We start from the raw sequence: 21,185 nt of genomic DNA on the forward strand, positions 1-21,185 counted from the left end.
CTTTCATTTTGAGGAAAGGTTCTTTGTACCCTTCTGGTGTGAATTTCAGTTGTTACTGCTTTTATTAATTTTTTTCTTTGGTATGGCAATGGATTGGCAACGTTTTTTTATAGGTTTATGTTGACATTCGAAAGTCACATAACTGCATCAGGTGTGAGCCTGTGAATGTCAGCCAGGCCTGAAGGGAAGCAGCAGATAGGACATTCAAATATAATATGGGCCATGGTTTGAACTGAGTGTTCACAATCACATTCAGGTGTTGGCCTCATCTTCCATTAAAAAAGTTTTTGTGCACATCTTCCATGAGATGTCCATGTCTGGTGAAGCATGCGCTTCTCTTGGTGGGGCAGGTAAAAGCCTTCAGGCTCTATGGAAGGGTCAGAAACAAGGTATTTGACATGGGCTGTTGAGGTATTCCAAGCAGCCTGCATTGTTCCGTGCCGTGGACTCTGGACGTAACACTATTTGCTCAGATCGGCTTTTGGGAGTTTAATCTTGTCCGAGGAGGAATTTTAAGGCTTCATAGAAAGGTATCTTTGGATTCCTGTTGATTCAGTCCAAAAAAGGTTGGTATACACATTTTCAGGGGTTCAATGTGTGACAAGATTAAACTTGTAAAGTGTAACGTTCCTTGTTTCAGATTTATTGGTCTCGTATCGATGTGATCACAAACCTCATCGCAACCAACAGATATTATCAGGTTTTGCAGCAGAATCGAGTTTACTTCGTGCAATGGAAAGACGGCACTTCGGTATTTTCCATTAAGTTCATATAGGAGGGAACAGGGATGGGAACAAAAAATCCAACAATGGACGCTATTTCTATGTTTACCGACATAGACAGATGATTTCCTGCCTGGGAGACATCTGATCGCGGCAATGCACTTGCAAGCTATTGTACCCAGCTAACTTCTTCAAACATACTTCATAAAAAAACTACCATGGGAGTAATTCACAAAACCGTGGTCATGATGCGGTAGCGTTGCACCCCAATCTGGATGAAATGGGTTTAGAAACAAATCAGCATCACAGAATAGCACCTCAATTCCCTATAATTGTGGCATGTTTATCTGATGACGAAAATACAGAAATCTCTGCATGGGGTGTGACAAAAATACGGATTTCCATACCCATACGGAAGAGTTTCACCCATGCTTCTAAAAGAAGCCGAAACTTTTTTTGGAAACACTTTTTGAACTCGCCTTAAAAGCTGATAGCTTGCAGCTCCCCATATTGCAAACTCCAGAGGCCGAAGGAAGGTTCGTAGATGGCTTCGTTTTACACAAACCTTTGACTATCGTTGCCAGTGAGTGGACTTTGAACCTTGCGGGATTACCTCGTGTGAACATGGCAAACTTGCTGATTTATTTAATGGAGTATGCAATTGGAAAGGAGATGCAGTCATTACCATCATTCAGGCAGACTTCCAAGAGGGAGACAGTGGATCAGGTTTGGGTACTTCCTAACGCTGATGGGATTGTTATATCTGGGGGTTGTCAATGCATAAGGTAAGTGAAGATGATGATATTTACGATTAATGATGTTTTGGTGGAGAGGGGTGGGGGTGTGAGTGGGAGCTGGATGGGGTGTGAGGGCCGTTATAAATCTGTTTTGTTTGGTTTTGGGGCCACAAGATAAATTATATTAGATTTTGAATGTATTTTTTTTATATATATACAGAGTTGAAGCTCGTAGAAGAGCTAGTACTAGCAAACTGAACGGATCAGGATGCAACAGGCCAAATGGAACAGTAGATAGAGGGGGGAAACACCAACAGCAGAGTTGAACATGGAGATAAAGGCAGACCTGGCCAAACAATGGGTGTGGGGAGGATTGGGGGGCAGGAGAGGATGAATGGGGGGTGGGAGAGGATGAATGGCGGGGTGGAGGGGCAAGAGAGGATGCAAGGGTTAGCAAAGATGGATACATAATGAAACTCTTAGGATCGCACACACGCGCATGCGCACATGCACACACGCTTGGTGGACATTGGTAATTTTTCAGGAATTTCAGTGTGATTACCAACTACAGTACATGCTGCATACAACCCAAAAACCTTTCACCAAAAGTCGCTTTCACCAAAAAGACTGTTTAAAGACGTTTCACGGATATGTTCACAAACATTAATCTTTATAAACAGCTGCGTGTGACGGGTGGAAAAAATATTTAGCTCTGTAATTTAGAAAACACTTTAATACGGCAAACGGCTTGGAAATTGGGCGTTATCAAAAAACTATATTCTGTTTTGAAACTCACAAAGAGAAACCAAATAACCTTGGTAAAGCAAATCCGATAACCAATTACTTTAGAAACAGTCACGAGGACAAAGGAAAACCTGACAAAACCTCCATAAGATACGGGATGAAACTTTTCCACCACGGTGCCTGTAACAGGCTTGGCATGCACATGCACCTGCGGAGAGTCCCTACAGATCTAAATCTACCCACATGTACCATGTCCATGTGTGCTGTATATGTACCTCTATTTGTATACTGTATAGCAACTGCCAACTGTACATCCCGATCGGGACACGAACTGTACCACTATCGACTGTGAGGCGCTCGGCAAGTGGCTTAAGCACTCAAATGGAATGGCTGGCTTGGCAAGCGATTAACAATTGCTGTCGATAAACCCATGCACCCAGAAACACTCAAGCAATGTTTGAATTGGACAAAGGAACACTTTTTTTTCTTTAGCAGTCGGAACTGCTGCTAAGTTCAATTCTGGAGATTAAATTTTGGAATTCAGCTTAGTTTAAAGGATTCTCGAGATTATGGCATGTGCGGAATTGAAATAAAGCCACGGATGTTGTCGTCTCCAGGCATTTATAAGCATTGCAATGTATCCAGCGATTTGTAGGCATTGAAGATATCAGTGAGGAGAGTGAAAAAAAAACTTTCTTGTTAAGAAATCATTGCAGCATGTTCCAAGTCAATGCCTGGTTGAGCAGGCCAAAAAAATGGCGGCTTCAGACCCCAGCGAGGTAACCCAGGAATTGCCTTAAGTCAAAAGCAAGGTGGTCGAGGATGCGCCTGATAAAGGATATAATTAAATAAAGCCGTTAACTATCTTCAAAAGGGATGTTTTAATAAATCCAACCACCCAATTTTCACTGATGCACCTTAGAGTTCCCTCAATATGCATTCAAAGTTTCAGGCTGCTAGGTTTCATGGTTTTGGAGTCATGGAGGACACACACACACACATACACATACACACACATACACACACACACACACACACACACACACACACACGAATGTGGATACTTTCCAACCTGGGAGGGCTCCTTTCCACCTTCTAAAACTACATATGGAGAGAACAACCAAAGACACACACACGGCTCTTATAGTATAGATTATAGAATATAGATTGACAAAATAAATAAACAACCTTTGAAAAATTACCTCAGAAACTAGGGAAAACTTTTTGTGAAAGGTATGGAATAGAGCAGTTAAATCTAGGTTAGAGACTGCAAAGTGCTTTAATATTAATCAGAGATTTTGATTGATATTATAATTAAACCTCCACTGATGAACAAAATTTCAGATACTGTGTTATGAGAGAAATTAAGTTGAGGTGTAAGATTAATCTTAACAAGAATGCTAGTTTTGTTGAACTGTACTTGATTAGGAGGGATGAGTATAAAAGAATATAAATTGAGTTTTCAACTCACAACAAAGTTAAAAATGATTGGAGTATTGGAGTATTACAATACTCACGCGTATTGGAGAGGATTATTGATGTCTCAATCATCCTTCTAATGACTCAAATGCAGTATTTAGTCTTGCATTTGATTATGTTTCTACCATATCCTGATGCTGTGTGGACTGTGTGGACTGTGTTTTCCTGCTGACAGACCTCGAGTAGCTTGCTTGTACATGTTTCTGCGTTTGAGCATGGGGAGTAAATGATGAAATCTATCTTTCCAGATTCTTCCCGACATCGTTGTTCTTTGTTTATTTCACACTTCTTTCGACTTTTTCACATTTCTCGATATTCATTCTGATTCTTGCTTTTCTTTTCTTTTATCTCTTTTACTTTTTGTTTCTCATTTTTTTGTCTATCTGTCGAAGAGAAGTAAATCGTTGCAGAAGTTTTCTGTAAGGCTCACTTGGCTGTGCCTGGATGGGTTTGAGGATAGAGGAATTGCAGCTGAAACCCAAATCCTATCCAGGTTCCTCCTGACGACTCTATCTTTGCTCTTGACTTATTCGGCTTCCTTCTGATGACTCCAATGCAGTATTTGGTCTTCTGTTTGAACAGGTAGTCAAAACTGAAAAATGACCTAAACTGTGACATCTCGTAAAAATGCGATTTTTTTTTGGCTTCAAATGGTAGTTGGACATGTGTACTTGCATAATGTGAAGGGTGCCACCCCTGCACCGTTGGCCAATTTTTTTCGAGGTCGCGCCCTTTCCCCCTTCCTCTAATCCAGCAGAATAAGGCGAAACCTGTAACTGTTGAAACGAGTCAAGTTTGGTATCAAATTGAAGGTTTTAATCTGTACAATGCGATATTATCAATTATTGTCATATGGTGTATGTTCCCATGTATAAAAATTACCCCCGTGTGGGGGTGACGGTCATCTCTATAATGTTTTTTACTATCATAATCGATGGAACCATTGCCAGATATCTCCTAAAATGACAGACTAGATAGGTTTTGAAAATGGCGACTTTCAAAACTTTCGTGACCTCGTGACCTTGACCCTGACCTCGAATTCGGGAAAAAATATGTCGTTGGGTATCACTCATCGACCCACATACCAAATTTCAGCAAGATCGGAAGTAAAAAGTTTTCTTTGTACCGGAAGGTGTTTTTGACCATCTTTCAGGTTACGTGGCGGCCAAACGGGAAGGAAATTCAAAAATCTGTCCAGTTAGATACAAGATAATATTTTTTACTATCATAATCAATAAACAGTTGCCGAATATCTTGTAGAATGGCAGACGAGACAGGTTTTGAAAATGGCGATTTTTATAACTTACGTGACCTCATCCCTGACCTTGAACCCGGACAAAAGTTACATCGTTGTGCAACACTCATCGACCTCTACCCACGTACTAAGTTTCATTAAGATCGGAAAGAAAAATTGTTGATGGATGTACGGACGGATGGACGGACATTTGGTCTGGCTTTATTAGGTCATCTCGGTAGAGATGACCTAAAAATGTCATGTAATAATAATGAGCAATATCAGTCTCACATTTTGTCACATTATGTATCAATTATGTGATTTCTCGATTGAGAAATTGTCAATACTAATAAGTGTGTGTGTGTGTGTGTGTGTGTGTCCTCCATAACTCTAAAACCATGAAACCTTGCAGCCTGAAACTTTGCATGCATACTAAGGGAAATCCAAGGAAGTTCATTGGTTAAAATTCAGTGTTTGGGTTCATTACAACACCCCTTTTGGAGATAATTAATGGCCTCATTTAATTATATCCTTTATCAGGCGTATCTTCGGCCACCTCGCTCTCTATGGGGTCTTAAGGCATTTCCTGGGTTACCTCGATAGGGTCTGAAGCTGCCATGTTTTTTGGGCTGCTCAATCATGCCTTGACTTGGAACAGGCCGCAACGATTTCTTCATGATAAAGTTTTCTTCTTTTTCACTTTCCTCATTATATTGATACCGACAAGATACATTGCAATGTTTATAAACGGCCGGAGACGCCAGTGTTTGTGGCTTTATTTCATTTCCGCACATGCCATAACCTCGACAATCTCTTAAACTAAGCCGAATAACAAAATTTGAGCTCCAGAATTGAACTTAGCAGCAGTTCCGACTGCTAAAAAAAAAAGTGTTAATTTGTCCAATTCAGATATTGCTTTGGCATTTCCGGGTGCATGGGTTTCTCGACGGTAATTGGTAATTGCTTGCCAAGCCAGGCATTCGGTTGGAATGCTTGCTTGAATGCTTAAGCCAGTTGCCGAGCACCCTACAATCAATAGCAGTACAGTTCGTGTCCCGATCGGGATGTACAGGCAGTTCCTATATAAGATAGAGGTACGTATACAGCACACACGGACATGGTACATATGGGTAGATTTGGATCTGTAGGGACTCTTCGGGGGTGTGTGGACGTGCCAGGCCTGTTCCGGGTGCCGTGGTGGCAAAGCTACATCCCATATATTATGGAGGTTTTGTCAGGTTTTCCTTTGTCCTCGTGACTGCTTTGAAAGCAATTAGTTATCAGCTGTGCTTTACAAATGTTACATGGTTTCTCTTTGTGAGTTTCAAAGCAAAATAAATTTGATAACATCTGATTTCCAAGCTGTTTGCCGTATTAACGCGTTTTCGAAATTACTGAGCCAAACATTTTTTTCCATCCGTTTGCCTCCAGACGTGTCCAGGCGATGTTTATGTCCAGATGAGAGTTTGTCTCCGGACGATGTTCGTCAATGGATGGCTTGGCTCCGGACCTGTCTGGGTGGTGTTTGTCTCTGTGTGGTATTTATAGTATGACCGGTAGAAAATGGATTTCAGACATTATTTTCTTTCCATCTTTATTGTTATTCTATGTAGAATCATTTTGATGAGACAGTATGAATTGTCATTAATGCTCCACCGCACATTTGCCTTCTCTTCCTCTCACCTTACGCTACCTTCCCTTCCACCACCCTCCTCCTCAATCTCCCTCCCACCTCGCTCTCCCCCCCTCTCTCCTTTGCCCTCCACCTCCTCTCTCTCTCTCTCCCCATCCCCCTCCCCATTTCTTTCTCTCTCTCCCTCCCTCCTCTTTTTCCCCCCTTCCCCACCCCCCTTTAGTATCCCTGTCAGCGATGCAATGGGTGGTATTTGCGAGTAATCAAATCTTTCTAATTTCTCACTCCACGTGTGAAAAAGTGCAGCAGCATAAAATGACATTTTCATGATTGTTTCTTTCAGTGCCAGAAAGATGGGCCATTAATCAGAGGAGAACCAGCCAGGGTAAAGGAAATAATTTTTTTCAAGCATTGCCAGGAAAGATGTACTGCATTTGGAGCTAAGACAGAGACTGGAAGAAGATCCAAACCTGCAAATTAATTTCCATAACAGCTGGGTCTCAACGTACACCTCGTCTTCACATATTTGAAACAAATTGGGTCAGAGATACCCCCAACTGAGTCACAATCACAAAGGAAAGTCAGGTATGAACACCCTTTGTTCGACTTTCAGAAACATTCTCATATGTGTACATTATTTTATTTCAAAGGACCCAAAACATCCAGATCGTTGGAGAAAGGTTGTATGTTGTCAAACCATTGATTGAAAAAATGCTCTCCTCAAGACATGTGATGAAAGGGGGGTTAATATCGTGAACGATAGATCTTTTCACCTTTCAGATCTTTCCATACAGGTTGCCACTGACAAACCAGACATTATCTGCCTAACAGAAACTTTCCTCTCCCAAGACGTGTCTGACTCCCAAGTATCTCTCCCTGGCTACTCCCTCTTACGGTATGACAGACCTGAGCCTCGTCCTGGTGGAGGTGTTGCTCTCTTCATCAAAGACTCTATTCCTCACTCTCCATGCACTGCTCTCACTCCCCCACACCCCCAGGAATACCTCTGGCTTCGGCTTCCCCTCCACTCCCACCTCATGTTTATATGTGTACTGTACCATCCACCGAACAGTGATGACTCCATCTACACCTCACTATCCGAAAACATGGACCATCTTCTATCTTCTCATCCAAACTCTCTCTTCCTCTTATGTGGTGACTTAAATTGTCATCACGCCAGTTGGCTAGGTGTGGGTACCTCTCTCACCTGCCATGGCACCTCAGCAAAAGCTTTCTGCGACTCATTGGGACTGACTCAATCGGTCAACTTCCCGACCCGGATCTCAGCCAATGGTACTCCATCTCTTCTGGATCTGATTTTGACAAATTTCCCTGACAATATCTGCTGCTCTTCCTTCGCTCCAATTGGTTCTTCTGACCACGTCCTTGTCAAAGTGGACATCTCTCTGGCTGTTATCAGAGAACCACCTCACCGCCGTCGAGTCTGGCATTTCACTCAAGCCGACTGGCAGGGTCTCCGAGCAGCCATCAAACTTACAGACTGGTCTCCTATCACTACTTTCTCAAACATCAACTCATCCTGGGAATTCTTTCAAAGAAACTTGCTCTCCCTCATGCACAGATTTATCCCCTCTCGTGTTCAGTTGTCCTACCCTTCCTCCCGCCCTTGGTTTACTGAAGCTTGTGGCGAGGCAGTTGTCCTGAAACAACTTGCCTTTGCCTCATGGAAAGCAAACCCAACTGAGGGCAATCTCAGTTCTTTCCACAAAGCTCGGAACAAGTGTGTATCTACCCTTAGGAGAGCCAGAAAACAACATCTTTCTCATCTCAAGTCTGAACTCTCAAACCTCTCTCCCTCCTCAAAATCCTGGTGGCGTTTAATCAAATCTGTTTCTGGTGTATGTTCCCCCTCCATCCCCTCCCTTACCTCAAATGGCCGCACTGCTGATTCCACACGTGATAAAGCTGAATGTCTAAACTCGGTGTTTGCAGCTAATTCTTGTGTCCTAAACACATCTCTATCTCTACCCACTTTACCCAGTCGCACCCAACTGTCCCTGGACTCTGTATCCTTTTCTCCTGACAAGGTGGAGAGCTTGCTTTCAAACCTCGAGTCAGATTCTGCAACCGGTCCAGACGGCATCAGCCCACGTGTCCTCAAAGCCTGCTCTTCTGATCTTGCTCACCCTCTCTCTGTTCTATTCACCCTCTCATTTGCCCAAGGTCATCTGCCATCTGCTTGGAAATCTGCTAACATCACTGCCCTGCATAAAAAGGTGCAAAAACAGATCCCTATAACTACAGACCAATCAGCCTTCTCCCAATCATCAGCAAGGTGATGGAATCCATCATCGCCTCAGATATGAAATCCTTCCTCTTCTCCAATGGCTTGATTTCCAATCATCAATTTGGTTTCAGACCAGGTCACTCTACCCTGGATATGCTGCTTCTGCTCTCCCATCAATGGATGGAGGTCCTCAATGCCAGACAGGAAATCCGAGCCGTATCCCTGGACATATCACGTGCTTTTGACACAGTCTGGCACCCTGCCCTACTCACCAAACTCTCTTCCCATGGTATTCAAGGCCATCTCCACTCATGGCTCGCAGACTTCCTCTCCTGTCGCAGTCAACGTGTGGCCCTAAATGGAGTTCTTTCATCCCCTCTTCCTGTGCAGGCTGGAGTTCCTCAAGGTAGCGTTCTGGGCCCTGTTCTTTTTCTGGTTTTCATCAATGATCTCTCGGACTCTCTGGAAAATCCTCTATTTCTCTTTGCCGACGACTCCACCTTCTGCCGTACCATCTGTCATCCCTCAGACCGGCAAGCAGCAGCTTCTTCACTCACTGCAGATCTGGATAAAATCACAATCTGGTCCAACACGTGGAACATGTCTTTCAATCCAGACAAATCTCACACTCTCATTATGTCTCTTCGAAAGGACCGTTTACAAAACCCCCCCCATCCACTTTCTCAACAATCCTCTGGAAGAAGTCTTTTCTTTCAAGCTTCTAGGTCTCACTATCTGCCATGACCTTTCCTGGGAAAGTCACATTTCCAACCTTGCCTCAAAAGCCAGTCGCCGACTGGGAATCCTCCGTCGTGCTAAGTCCTTCCTCGGCCCTCTTGAGCTCCTGACCACTTACAAAGCTTTTGTCCGTAGCCTGATGGAGTACTGCTCTCCCCTCTGGGCTGGTGCTCCTGCCTCCCACCTTTCTCGGCTTTACGCTGTCGAAACCAGGGCATTTAAGATCATCGGCATCTCCCGCAATGAAGCTGAGTCTTTGGGCCTTTCACTCAATCACCGCAGGTTGGTTGGTGGTCTTTCTGTCTTCTACCGACTCCTCTCCAGCCTTGCCCCCCTGCTCTCTCTGCGATTTGTCCCCACCACATTTCCACAGGGCGCTCAAGGTCCGCCAACAACCCCCTTCTGGTAAAACTACCAAAATCACGAATCACTGCTCATCTTCACTCTTTCATTCCTCTTTTTTCCCGCCTTTGGAATAAACTTCCTCACTCTATTCTTTCCCATTCTTCCCTCCAGGCTTTCAAAACAGCTGTTCACCACCACCTCTTATCTTCCCCCATCCAAATCCTCGATCTTTTCTACCCCCGATAATCCACCCAAGCCCACTTCCTTCATTTCTCCTGCTTTCCTTCCTGAAAGTCCCTGAAATGTCCATCTTCTCTTCGCCATGTTCCCCGTCCCAACCCCATCCCTCTCCCTTCCACAGTTCACCTAATGTGTCTGTTCCCCACTGTTTTGTCCCTTCCACTCCCGCCCCTCTTGTCTCATGCCTCCTTGCTGTGAGTTGTGTGTTAGCTCTCATACCAGCCTCGACCAAGGTATACAAAAAAAAAAAAACAAAAAAAAAAAAACGAAGGAAGTGAGATTAGGGATCCAGGGGGAAATCGCTGATTCGCATGCATCCGATGCTCAATACGATTGCATCTCTGGATATTGAGTCCAACCCAGCAGAACGTGCATTTGAACATGTTGTTGTTACAATGGAAGATGATCCAACCCAAGTATGGAACTCAGCGGAAATCCATGATTTGTTTTGTGAAGGGTCAAATACTTGACATCAATGCCGCAGTCTCTAAATTGGGAGACAAGTGCTCTGACCATCTGGCTCTCCATGTATTTTCAGGATGCGATACAGTGTCATACCCATTCGGTAAAGGAAAGGCATCAGCCATCAACTTGCTTCTCAAGTCAGAACTCAACTTGACAATATTTTCAGATCCCAATACCAGAGAAATCGACAGGATGAAAACAGGAACTCATTTCCTGTTATCTTTGTATGGTGGGATCGGATCATCTTCACTCAACAACTTGAGGTGCAGTCTGTTCAGTAAAAAAAAAGGAACCACCCAAGTTCAAGAGTCTTTCACCAACATACAACTCAGCTGTTCTCCATGTCAAGCGTGCTCACCTCCAAACTGTGATTTGGAGAGCAGCAGAGCAGAGAGAACCACTGAAGGCTGATATCAGCCAGTTTGGGTGGGAAATTGAGAATGGCATTGGTGGGTTGGTGGGACTCCTGACCATGGAATGACCCTGATTGCTCCTCCTTCGATTCCGCAGATTGTTGCATGTTCTTACAAGTCAAAGTCACCATGCTCAACCAATCGATGTAGCTGTCGATCAGCAAGGTTGCCCTGTACGACAAATTGCAATTGCGGTGCAGAGGATAATTACACGACCAAAAGCATTGGTTCCTGAAATCTAAAGTTTCTGTGGATGATGATGTTGAAGATGAATAAACGCGTGGCACTTTTCATTCATGCACCAATGGCAGTTGATACAAACCAGTTGCATTTTCAAACAATGATCTAGATGTGATATGTTCTTGTAAGAGTGGAATATGTCTCGGACATAGATAAGACTTTCATTTCCTTGACAAACTGACCTGATGTTGTCGTAAGAGCAGATTTTTCCTGAGACTTTCAGGGAACTTCGACAAAAATGAAAGCCTGGGTAAGTGTATCCATTATTATCAATCCGAAACTAACTTAGCACTAAATAATGTCTAATTAATGCTTAGGGAGAAAAGCTTGTACCACATTTGAGATCAAAATGTCTATGGTCAAATAATTCTGTCCAATTCAAACTTCATTTGAAGAAACACTTGGACAACATTAGACCAATGTTTGTGTGGTCATGTACTCATTTAATGTTCAAACTAATAACCCCAACAAACGTCGAATGACATGCAAGGACACAGAGTAAATCAAGTTGATATTTTACGATTTTTTCATCAGTTGGTCGAATGCGATACCATACTTCATAAAAACCATGATTATACCATAATTTAAGAGGAATGGTGTAAAACAATTGCCTAACAGTGCAAAATGTATAAGTACCATTTTGAAAACTAATATTGTCCCATATTTATGTATATCTGAAGCCTGGTGTTGGCTTAGTGGTTAGGGTGGCTGGCTTGGGATTCTAGGGTCTTGAGGTTGGTGAAATGAGTACCAGTGTACTGGTCCCAGTGTATGCCCCGGTTAGAACAGGTGCACCATATACCTGTGTGTTGCAAGAGGCGACCAGGGTTGGCATCAGGAAGGGCATTCGGCCATAAAACATTGCCTCAAGAAGGGAACCATGATTGCATGGAGCTCGCAAAAAGCTAACCCCTGCTCAGCAGGGAAAAATGGCTGTAAAAGGCTGTTATTTATTTATTTATTTATTTATGTACTGCATATCTGATTCGGAATCTTTGAGGAGAAAAAATTGTAATACTTTCAGTCAAATTTGGGTTCTTTCCTAGAAAAGTGTCCTTAATTCGTAGATCAATGACGAAAGTCGAACTGGATTGATATTTTTGAAATTATACAAGTCATTAGCTTTGATACCAAACTCGACATGTTTACGACGAGGTATAGAATTAGCCCAATGATGCAATAGTTATATGAAAATGGGCATGGCCAAGAAAAAGTTGCCCAACAGTTCCAGAGTGGTACCAGTCGTATTTTCCATGTACACATGCCAAACAATCATTTTAAGCAAAAAAAAAAAAATATATATATATATATATATATATATATATATATATATATATATATATATATATATATATATATATATATATATATATATATATTGTATTTGTTCATATGCCTGGTGTTGGCTTGATGGTTAGGGTGGTGGGCTTGGGATCCTATAATCCTGAGTTCAAATTCCCCTTGGCTGTTGAATTAATACCAGGTGGGGTGACTCTGCCTATCATCCTTCTGAGTTTGGCAAAATGAGTGCCAGCTTGCTGGTAACCTGTGTCGGAGTGGCGACCTGTCCAGGATTGTGCCCAATAGCCAAGGAGACTGCTTAGGCAGCACCAAGGCTCTGCACAGAGTATGGTCCCAATAGATGGATTTGTTCGTCATGTTACAGTACAGTTCAAGTTGTTGAATAACCTGACTATCTAATTCAAGGTCTGACATGAAATACAGCACAATTAATTTCCCAATGGAAAAGACGGTGTACTATTGAAAGGATTAATTACTTTGATGTGGCTGGAAATAAATATAATAAAATTGACCATACTAAATAAAGTAATCAAAAAAGTTCATTATCAATTGAGCTTGGAAAGACGATGGAACAAAGAAAATTAAAATATGTAAGATTATGTTCAACATGGGACTAAGCAGAAAAATAGAGGCAATACCCCTGGGTGTTCATCCGGTAGAATAATGATACTGAGGAGGAAGTTAATGTGCGACGGAATCAGCAAAATGTACCAATGAACCAATGTTATAGCAAATACCTATTTTGGGGAGCAAACCCCCCTCCCCCATAAATGCACTTACAGGTGATGAAGGATGTGCTCAAGTTTCATCAAAATTGTGTGTGTGGTTTCGGAGAAGAAAGAAAATACATATTTTGGGGGAGGACCCCCCCCCCCGACTCCATCGACCCCTGAGACCCCATTGCTATTTCATGTTGTGAACAAACTTTGATACATACTGGGTGATGAAGGTTGTGGTCAGCATATTCATCCTTTTCATGAGAAACTTTATCATATCGACATTATCCAATTCATCAGAATCCCAAGAGCACTTTCTTCACCTTCTCAACCTTCTCCGAACTTTATCATCAGCAATTTCACTCAACAGTATTTGCTTGTATATTTTACTGATATTCATTCTTTAACTTTCTTAATTTCACTTTCTTAGTTTTCCAGTTAGTCCTTCATTTCCACGTTAAAATTATTTTTGTTGACACTCAATTACTCTTACAACTTATCTTTATCCTCTCATCCTAATTATTTTGCTCTTGTCTTCACTTGCTTCTTTAACCTTTCTACCAGCATCATCTATCCCACTGCTACTCAAAGTGGTGGTATGCAGACCGGTGCCAGTACGCGAGTCATCAACTGCCGGTCCGCGGCGAGTTTCCAGTTTCACATTATAATAATATATAACATGTAATGTATGAAATGAAAATGGATAAAATCTTGAAAAATAATATATTTAAGCCGACAAATTCAAAATACGAGAGAGAGAAGTCTGTCAACGTTGGAAGTTATACCAGAACCGAACGTGAAGGTAATATAATGTGAATTTCAGCGGAGTTGCCAGGTGGTGCTCTTTTGTTTTGCCAAAATGGGTGTAATTATAATTGTACAGTTGTCATGAAAGTTTTAAAATATTCGTATTGTTTCTTTATATGATAGAAAAACTGCTTAAAACAAATTCCTAATACCAATAGTTAAGTTATTCATGTGTTACGGTTCTAGGAACCGTAAGCATCCAAACATACAGTTTGTCCCAAAGTCAGTTATGCCGTTAAGTATATGTGTAGACAGATCCCTTCCTTGTTTTTAGTGGGAAGACACTGGGGTGCGTTGCGATGTTTTTTTAGTTAGGGTAATAAATCTTTATATCCCATCCCCCATCATGATCCACTGTCCACCTGCGTCTCTGGAGCCTCGTGTTTCCGAGGCAAAATCTTGCAGCAGTTCCAGTTCCTCGGCTTCCTCAAACGTCCCAATTTCTTCTTGGCTGTACCACCGTTCACCTTCCTCAAACACGCGTGGAGTGGGCGGGCTTTCCCGGCCTGGCCGAGATCCCGCCCAGAAAGGGGCCGACCCATGAAGGACCTGTCCAATCGGGACTCTTGGTATTTCATTATAATTTCACCGCATTGACTGTGGGACTCAGGTAAAGGTTGGAAAATAACATGTTTAATGGAAATATTGATTTTTGAAGCTGTTATCACGAGAGGTTGTTTAATTATCTTTTGTTTAGAATTTTATTGTATTGTTCATTTTTTTAATATTCTATTTGCACTGATTCTACTATATACAGTTCAAATATTAGCTCAAATATTAAAAATAAGCATTATTTCAGTTTATCATTCCAGGGTTATGGAATTTATATTAATTATTTTTATCTCTAATTTACAGATGGCGAAGCGAGGCCCAATGGACATGTTTATCAAGCCGAGAAATCTGGTTGCTGACCACACAAGTAATTCTGAATCAGAAGACGGCAATGTAAAAGAAGCTGAAGTATTGCCGGCAAAAAGAATTCGTACTCGCTTTACTCGGAAATATGACTCCTCATACATTTAATTCGGTTTTGTAGCCACGAATGATGGGGGAGTGCCAAAACTGGTGTGTTATTTGTGGAGATGTGTTGGCTAATGACTCAATGAAGCTGTTAAACCTCAAGAGGCATTTAAATACAAAACATAAAGAAATGAGTAAAAAGTCGAAAGAGTTCTTTGAAAGAAAGCATGTTGATTTAAAAGGCCATCAGAAACAGATCTTTGAAGTGTCACACATAAATACTTGTGCTTTGCGGGCTTCTTATAAAGTAGCACTTCAAGTTGCTAAGGCTAAAAAGCCATACACAATCGGTGAGACGCTGGTGATAGGCTGTATTAAAGATGTCTGCATGGAAATGCTGGGTGAGGCGGCTGCAAGGAAAGTGGCTCAGGTGCCACTTTCAAATGACACTTTAGCTCGACGAATTAACGATCTGGATCAGGATATGGAAGATCAACTAATCGAACAGATTAAGTTAGCAAAGTACTTTTCTTTGCAGCTTGATGAATGCACAGACGTTGCTAATATGGCAATTCTGATGGTGTATGTGCGCTTTGAACATGAGGGTGATTTGAAGGAAGAGTTTTTTTTTCTCTGCTTCACTACCAACAAAAACAACTAGTTCTGAAGTGTTCAAGACTGTGAGCGACTACATCGTTAACAAATGTGGGTTGGATATGAAGGTTTGCATAGGCGTATGTTGTGATGGCCCTACCGCAATGATAGGACGGCATTCAGGAGTGGTTACCCAGATCAAGGCGCTTGCCCCAGAATGCAAGTCAACGCACTGCTTCCTTCACCGAGAAAGTCGTGCAACAAAAAAAATGTCAACAGAACTAAACAGTGTGCTCAGCGAGGTTGTAAAAATTGTGAATCATGTAAAGGCAAATGCTCTAAATTTGAGACGATTCGCTGCATTATGTGATTATATGGGAGCTGATCATAAACAGCTCCTATTGCATGCCGATTTACGTTGGTTGTCAAGGGGAAAAGTCCTGTCAAGAGTATTTGAACTACGAAACGAACTGGCCGAGTTTCTTCAGGACAAAAAACCAAACTGGTCACAATTGTTCCGAGATGTGAATTGGCAAGCCAAGCTGGCTTATTTGGCTGATATCTTTGTCATCTTTAATGATCTCAACACCTCCATGCAGGGAAGGATGGCTTCCTGTTTTACAATGGCAGACAAAATCGACAGACAAAAACGAAAGCTAGAAGCATGGAAGAGTCGAGTGTCAAGAGATTGTTATGACATGTTTCATCAATTAGTGGCAGTCATCGCTGATGCAGGAGAAGACTTTAATGTTAGATCTCTATGAAATGTCATCAGAGAACACTTGACGAATTTGGCAGAACGTTTTCAGCATTACTTTCCAGAAGAAGAAGATTCATGGAAAGGGAATGAATGGATCCTAAATCCGTTTATGCCATTGTGAGATGACTTAGGTGTCGCTATGGAGGATAAATTGTTGGAGCTGTCTGCTGACGAAGGATTGAAGAGGAGTTTCGAAACTACAACAGCACTTGCTTCTTTTTGGATAAAAGTGAAAGCGGAATATCCTGAGCTTACTGAAATTGTTCTGAAAACTCTTCTCCCATTTCCTTCAACCTACCCCTGCGAGACTGGCTTCTCAACCATGAGCATCATTAAGACAAAGTACAGGAATAGTGTGGATATTCATTCTCCATTGCACGTGGCACTGTCCTCAATTGAACCACGATTGGATAAGCTGACAAAGAAGAAGCAGGCTCACCTTTCACATCAGTAAAAGTTTAGGATTTAACATTCCTATATCATCAATTTCATATTTTAACATTACATTTTCAAAGTTGTCTTCAATGTAATGTTACCTATTTCCTTTCAATCTTTCTTTTAATGTCTTTATTCACTGGAGTTTAAGATAACTAATATATACAATTTTTTCAACTGATCTTATTCATTATAATTTTTGATTTCATTACTTATATACTGGTATATATATATGTTTATAATAACTATGTTTGAAGGCTTTGCTAGTTTGATTTTTTTATATTTCTTTAAATATTGTAATACTGTATTACTCGTTTACAATATATATATATATATATATATATATATATATATATATATATATATATATATATATATTACCCCCGTGTGGGGGTGACGGTCATCTCTATAATGTTTTTTATTATCATAATCGAAAAACCATTGCCAGATATCTCCTAAAATGACAGACGAGATAGGTTTTGAAAATGGCAACTTTCACAATTTTCGTGACCTCGTGACCTTGACCCTGACCTCGAATCCGGGAAAAAATATGTCGTTGGGTATCACTCATCGACCTCTACCCACATACCAAATTTCATCAAGATCGGATGTAAAAAGTTTTCTTTGTACCGGGAGGTGTTTTTGACCATCTTCCACGTTACGTGGCGGTCAAACGGGACGGAAATTCAAAAATCTGTCCAGTTAGATACAAGATAATATTTTTTACTATCATAATCAATAAACAGTTGCCGAATATCTTGTAGAATGGCAGACAAGATAGGTTTTGAAAATGGTGATTTTTATAACTTACGTGACCTCGTGACCTTGAACCCAGACAAAAGTTATATTGTTGTGCAACACTCATCGAGCTCTACCCACGTACTAAGTTTCATCAAGATCGGAAAGAAAAATTGTTGACGGACGGACGGACATTTGGTCCGGCTTTATTAGGTCATCTCGGTAGAGATGACGTAAAAATGTGTCAACTTTTATTATTGTCATTATATTTTTCCGTTATAAATTAATATTACTACGGGTGTTCAAACAATATTTTCTCGGATCATAAACAAATAATAATACGGCACAAATATGGTACCAGTCCCTGGAACATTGGAAAAAAAAAAACCTGCCGGTCCGCCACATCAGATAGTTTGAGAAGCACTGATCTATCCAATTTGCATTGGGGTAATTCATTAATTATTCAACCTCCCTTGAAATTCTGTCTTCATTACTCCAGTCAATCCTTGAGTCCTTGTGACTTTCACCTCACACAATATTAAACGTATATTCATCAAGATTTGTATAGACACTTGTTTCCAAAAAATTTTTATATTGTGATATAAGTACGACATATTTTGGGTTTCAAAGAGTACAATGTATTATAAACATTATAAGCTGAAGTGCCATATATCTTTGCATTTTCCTCCAAAACACATGTGCTGAACCTGTCTGTCTCTATCCCCCAACTTTCATCATCATACCCACTGCCAAATGGACACTGATTTTTTTTTCACCTTCGAAGGGAGAAAAAGTTCTGAACAGCCTTGGCTCAGCTTTGGTGATGGGCCCAGATGGCATCAGCGCAAATGTTCCCAAATCCTGCAGTGCTGCTCTTCCTTCTCTGTCTGCACTCTTCAGCTTGTCCTTCACCTTCTGTCACTTACCATCTGTTCGGAAAACGGCCAACATCACTCCGATACACAATATGATGCCAGTTCATACGTCACTGTAACAAATATATATAAAAATAAATATATCAAAACTGGGGCTGCTGAATTTATTGAAACGGAAGACCAAGAAGGAACCCAAAGAAGTAAAGAGCAAAGATGGAGTCATCAGGAGGAACCTGGATAGGATTTGGGTTTCAGCCACTACTCCCCTACCCTCAAACCCATCCAGGTGCAGCCAAGTGAGCCTTACAGAAAATTTTCTGCAACAATTCACTTCTCCTTAGAGAAAGTGAAAGAGAGGAAAAGAGAGTTAAAGATAAACAAAAAGAAAAAAGCAAGAATTAGAATGAATAAAGAGAATTGAGAAAAAAAAGAATTGTGAAGAAAAAACAAATTTCGAAAGAAATGTGAAAGGAACAAAGATGTCTGGAAGAACAAAGACAGATAGATTTCAGCATCTGTCTTATGTGAGAGAGAATCAGCATCGAGGATGAGGCAAGGTGAGGATGCCCCACGCAGGCAACAACACCAGAAAAAGTTGATATAGTCCACCAGATTTTGATGAAGACATGGTCAAAAACAAATTTAGACATTGAACACCTGCAATGAGCTGGTACACACAATCATCACTGAGACATTGGGTATGATAAAGGTTTAAGCAAGATGCATAGTGAAAATATTGGCTGCTGTAGAACTGACATTCAGCTATAGAACTATTGAAAATAGAACTGATATCCATTTGACATTTCCAACAAACTTCTTGAGTGGTTTCAAGCAAACCCAGACAAAACGGGGAGGAGGAAATTTCTCAATTGCCCGTCTGAGTGCAGAGAGAAAATAGATGTCGGAAAGAAATCACTGGTACCCAGAATGTCCTGGGAAGTTACGATTCGTGGACGCTGTGTTTGTCTGAAGTCAAGTCTGGTGTTGTCTCATGTACATGTCTGTATGTGTGTGCGTGATTTGTGTCGCAGCTGTTCCAGAAGGCTGAGACCCTGTGAAAAAGAAAAGTATCTGTTGGATCAAGTCTTCAAACCATCTTAAATCTTTTATATTTCTGAGACTTGCATAACATTTTTCATTTCTACATGGTCAATTTTATTGTACCAACAACTGCACATGGTCAACAGGAGTGGGATGAATTTGGGGAGATGTGGATGATGAATACAGTTCAGATATAAAGGTACACTTAATGGTGTAGCTATTCTAAAACAAAACAAAAAAAGGACAATAAACATCGTGCCATGCCAATTTTTAAGCAGAATGTGGGCGGAGGCATATATGTCGATGTCATGACCTCGAAGAGTACCGTTCCTCAACCATCTTATGGTTACATGAGTACAGCATAAACTAGAACGGCACTTGGTCAAGCGCACGCCTCCCCCAGGTTGAACAGTTTATGTTTTGTATGCCACGAATATAACAAATCTGCATCCGGACCTTCACCAATATCTAATCGGCTTGTTCTTGTTACCTACACAACTCTTCCACAAGTTTCATCATAACCCATCCAAAACTTTTCGAAATGCTATATATCATGCAATATATTGTATTTGGCCCTAACTCTCAATTATGAAGAATCGCTTTAAAAAAACAAAAATTCACACATCCAGATCTTCACAAAAATTGAATCAATTCATCCTTGTCACTACCCAACCTGTCCACCAAGTTGCATCGAAATCTGTCCCCAACTTTTTGAGATATCCTCCTACATATATATAATGTTTGCCACTATCTCTCAATGGTGAAGACTCACTCAAGCAATTTAGTTAACAGATCCGGATTTGGATCTTCACCAATGCCAAATCATTTCATCCTTGTGACACACCCAAAATGTCCACCAAATTCTGTCTGAATCTGCCCATTACTTTTTGAGATATCCTGATCAGACAGATAGACAAACAGACAGAAAGGGGTGAAACACAACTTCCATCCACCTTCGGTGGTGGAGGTAACTCGATCATCTCAGATGCGAAAGGCATGGAATCAACCACTTCACTTTTCGAGTTGCAATATGTGTTGTCTCATGTGCATTATCCAGAAGAAATAAATTAGGTGTGGAACCTGTGTTTGCAGCAGCATTGTTGAATTTAATTTTGCATTGATAGAGGTCGATTTTTTTGTTCGTTATTGAAATCAAAGTTTTTGTGACTGTTTGTTTCAGTCTGTTCCGGTGATGACAGACTTTGAAGAGATCCTCCTCTTTGGTGGAATTTGAAATTACAATAAAATAATGTAAATCGTAAATGCTATCAATCACTTCAATTTAGTCGTATTAAAAAACAAAATTAGGAAGAATTTCAGGAATTAATTTTAAAGTTAGAAGTATTACAACAGAAGACAATGCCCATAAAACTTTTATCATATTGTGGAGATAATTGCTTGTTTATATTTTGTGTTGTGCCTTTGATTACTACAGCCATTTTGTATAATTCCTTTGAGCATTAGTTATACTTTTTACAGGAATCACAATATTTCAATATCACAGCAAAAGCTTAATTAAATAATTTGCTTATTAAGCAGATGAACATTCGATTACCATGGTTTCACTTCGCTAACTTCTGGAATTGATCTCAATGCAGGTTCAGTTTCATTTGCCACAGCACCACGAGTCTATGAGTACTTGTGTTTCAAGTATCTAATGAGTATTGTCACTGTGAAACATAAATTTGAGGATTTTTTTTTTTTTTACCCCTGGAATTG

At 40.9% G+C, this 21,185-nt stretch overlaps 1 long non-coding RNA gene across 2 annotated transcripts in view; it reads right to left on the bottom strand.

Moving 5' to 3' along the window:
* The window catches only part of LOC147032702 (uncharacterized), a 35,413-nt gene extending 14,234 nt beyond the window's left edge, over positions 1–21,179 (bottom strand). For both annotated transcript variants that reach the window (XR_015055287.1, XR_015055288.1), the window contains exon 1: positions 18,327–21,179. This is a non-coding gene — a long non-coding RNA (uncharacterized LOC147032702). The remainder of the gene's footprint in view (positions 1–18,326) is intronic.
* Between the last annotated feature and the right edge of the window lie 6 nt (positions 21,180–21,185).

The sequence above is a fragment of the Eptatretus burgeri genome, chromosome 2 (genome assembly GCF_056783735.1).
Source record: "Eptatretus burgeri isolate ZD-2024b chromosome 2, Ebu_testis_v1, whole genome shotgun sequence".
Lineage (NCBI taxonomy): Eukaryota > Metazoa > Chordata > Myxini > Myxiniformes > Myxinidae > Eptatretus > Eptatretus burgeri.